Source organism: Passer montanus, unplaced genomic scaffold (genome assembly GCF_014805655.1).
Source record: "Passer montanus isolate IOZ18808 unplaced genomic scaffold, ASM1480565v1 scaffold1650, whole genome shotgun sequence".
NCBI classification, from domain to species: domain Eukaryota; kingdom Metazoa; phylum Chordata; class Aves; order Passeriformes; family Passeridae; genus Passer; species Passer montanus.
The window spans coordinates 1-3638 of record NW_024363717.1 but is presented as its reverse complement, the minus strand read 5'-3'; the positions used below and the strand labels follow the sequence as shown (position 1 = coordinate 3638).

At 36.0% G+C, this 3638-nt stretch overlaps 1 long non-coding RNA gene across 1 annotated transcript; it reads left to right on the top strand.

Annotated features, from left to right (window-relative positions):
• The first annotated feature begins 1866 nt into the window (after nt 1–1866).
• LOC120499658 lies at nt 1867–3575 on the top strand. Its single transcript, XR_005626937.1, has 2 exons — nt 1867–2220; nt 3540–3575. It is a non-coding gene; the product is annotated as an uncharacterized LOC120499658 (long non-coding RNA).
• The last annotated feature ends 63 nt before the right edge of the window (nt 3576–3638 follow it).

Here is a 3638-nt window from a genome sequence, read left to right as displayed (position 1 = left end):
AACCGGGATTTTGGGAAACTTGGGGATTTTAGGGAATTTTTGGGAATTTTCCTCAATTTTTTATGATTTTTTTCCGATTTTTTTTCAATTTTTTTCGAATTATTTTCAATTTTTTTTTCTTTTTCCACTTCTTCAGATTTTTTTTTTCTTCAATTTTTTTCAAATTTTATTAAATTTTAATTTTTATTTATATAATATATATAATAAATGTTCTTGGGGTGGATTTTTTTCCCCCATTTTTTCCCATTTTTTCTAATTTTTTTTTCATTTTTTTCCTATTTTTTCAATATTTTTTCAAAATTTTTTTGGAATCTTTTTCAATTTTTTTTCCTTTTTTTTATTTTTCTTCAGTATTTTTAAATTTTTTTTCAAGTTTATTTTTTTTAATATTTTGGGATTTTTTTTTTCCTAATATTTTTTGGGATTTTTTTATTTTCAAATTTTATCATTTTTTTTCCTTTATTTTCTGATCTTTTTCTAATTTTTTTCAAGATTTTTTTCCACTTTTTTCGGTTTTTTTTTCAATTTTTCTTCAATTTTTTTCAAATTTTTATAAATTCATTTTTTTAAATGTTTTTGGGGTTTTATTTCAAATTTTTTTCTTATTACTTTCAATTTTTGTTTTCTATTTTTTCAAATTTTTCCATTTTTAAATTTTTTTTATTTTTTCTAATTTTTTCCAATTTTTAAATTTTTTTCTTAAATTATTTTAATATTTTTTCCAATTTTTTAAAATGTTTTTGTGATTTTTTTTTCCAATTTTTTCCTGTTTTTTTAATATTTATAATTTTTTTTTCTACTTTTAGGGGTTTTTTATTTTTTTCTTGGTTTTCTTTTGAGAGTTTTAAAGAGTTTAAAGAGGGAAATTTTGGGGGAGTTTTTGGGGATTTTTCCATTTTTTTCTCATTAAAAAAAATTCTGATTTTTTGGTAATTTTTTTTTCTGATTTCTGTGGATTTTGGCTGAATTTTGGGTGAAATTTGGGGGATTTTGGTACATTTTTGGGTGAAATTCCTCCAGTTTTGCTGCCTTTATTCCATTTTCTTCCATTTTTGTTCCAGTCTTGGGTGAAATTCCCCATTTTTGGGTGATTTTTGGGTGAATTGCCCATTTTTGGTCTTTTTTGTTCCATTTCTGTCCCGTTTTGGGGTGAATTTCTCCGTTTTTGGTTATTTTGGGTTGAAATTCTCCCTTTTCTGTCCCATTTTTGGTCAAAATTCCCCCATTTTTTTGTTCCCTTTTCTCTGTTTTTGTTCCATTTCTACCCAATTTCCCCCATTTTTTGGGTGAAATTCCCCATTTTTGGTGATTTTGGGGTGAAATTCCCCCATTTCTTTTCTCCTGGTTTTGGGTGAAATTCCCCCAATTTTGGGTGAATTTTCTGCATTTTTCTCCCATTTCTCCCTGAAATTCCCCCGTTCTGTTCCCCTTTTCTCTGTTTTTGTTCCATTTCTGCCCAATTTCCCCATTTTTTTGGGTTCCCCATTTTTGGTGATTTTGGGGTGAAATTCCCCCATTTTTTTTTATTCCCTTTTCTGTGTTTTTGGCCCATTTTTGGCCCATTTTTGAGTGAAATTCCCCCATTTTTCAGTGAAATTCCCCCGTTCTGTTCCCCTTTTCTCTGTTTTTGTTCCATTTCTGCCCCATTTTCCCCATTTTTTTGGGTGAAATTCCCCATTTTTGGTCAAAATTCCCCCATTTTCTTATTCCCATTCCTGTGGTTTTGTTCCATTTTTATCCCATTTTTGGGTGAATTTTCCCCGTTTTTCTCCCATTTTTCGCTGAAATTCCCCCGTTCTGTTCCCCTTTTCTCTGTTTTTATTCCATTTCAGCCCAATTTCCCCCATTTTTTGGGTGAATTTCCCCATTTTTGGTGATTTTGGGGTGAAATTCCCCCATTTCTTTTCTCCTGGTTTTGGGTGAAATTCCCCCATTTTTGGGTGAATTTTCCCCGTTTTTCTCCCATTTTTCGCTGAAATTCCCCCGTTCCGGGTCCCCTCTGTGCGTTTCTGCCCCATTTCCGCCCAATTTCCCCCATTTTTTGGCTGAAATTCCCCATTTTTGCCCGTTTTCCCCCATTCCAGGCTCCGCTGGGAGGAGTCGATGCTGCAGCGCCTTGGCGCCCCCTGGCGGCCGCGGCGCCCGCGGGGGGCGGGGCCTGGCCTCGATGACGTCACCAACTTCGGGGCTTTCCCCGCCCTCCTGGGATCGGCCAATCAGGTGCGAGGGGGGCGGGGCTTGGGGGGAGAAAAGGCGGGAAAATGAAAAATTGGGGATTTTGGGGCTGAATTTGGGGATTTTGGGGGCGAATTTTGGGGTCAAATTTTGGGGTTAATTTTTGGGGGGTTTTGGGCTGAGTTTGGGCGGTTTTGGGATCAATTTTGGGGGATTTTTGGGATTAATTTTGGGGATTTTTGGGATTAATTTTGGGGAGTTTTGGGTTGAATTTGGAGAATTTTGGGATCAATTTTTGGGGAGTTTTGGGGCAATTTTGGGGTGAATTTGGAGAATTTTAGGATCAATTTTTGGGGAATATTTGGGGGATTTGGGGCAAAATTTGGGATTAATTTTGGGGAATTTTGGGCTGAATTTGGGAAATTTTGGGATCAATTTTGGGATCAATTTTTGAGGAATTTTTGGGGAATTTTGGGCTGAATTCGGGGAATTTTAGGATCAATTTTTGGGGCATTTTTGGGGGATTTTGGGCTGAATTCGGGGAATTTTAGGATCAATTTTCGAGGCTTTTTGGGATCGATTTTTGGGGAAATTTTGGGGAATTTTTGGCATAATTTGGGATTAATTTTGGGGAATTTTGGTCTGATTTTGGGATTAATTTTGGGGAAATTTGGGATCCATTTTGGGGGATTTTTGGGATGAATTTGGGGCATTTTGGGATCGATTTTTGGGGAATTTTGGGATACAATTTTTGGGGATTTTTGGGCTGAATTTAGGGAATTTTAGGATCAATTTTTTGGGAATTTTGGGCTGAATTTGGGGAATTTTAGGATCAATTTTTGGGGAATTTTTGCGGGATTTTGGGCTGAATTTGGGATTAATTTTGGAGAATTTTAGGATCCATTTTGAGGGATTTTTGTGCTGAATTTGGGGAATATTTGGGATCAATTTTAGGATCAATTTTTGGGGATTTTTCAGCTGAATTTGGGGGATTTTGGGATCAATTTTTGGGGAATTTTGGGGTGAATTTGGGATTAATTTTGGAGAATTTTGGGATCAATTTTGGGGAGATTTTTGGGTGAATTTGGGATAATTTGGGGGAATTTTAGGATCCATTTTGGGGGATTTTTGGGCTGAATTTGGGGCATTTCGGGATCGATTTTTGGGGAATTTTGGTATTCCAATTTTAAGGGATTTTTGGGCTGAATTTGGGGCGTTTTGGGATCGATTTTAAGGGAATTTTGGGGTCAATTTTTGAGGGAATTTTGGGCTGAATTTGGGGCGTTTTGGGATCGATTTTAAGGGAATTTTGGGGTCAATTTTTGGGGATTTTTGGGCTGAATTTGGGGCGTTTTGGGCCCCAGGATTCGTCGGAGCCGCCGCCGAAAAAGAAGAAAAAACAAAAAACGGCCAAGAAAAAAGGGAGGAGGGGTGAGTCCAGTCCAAACCAGTTCAAACCAGTA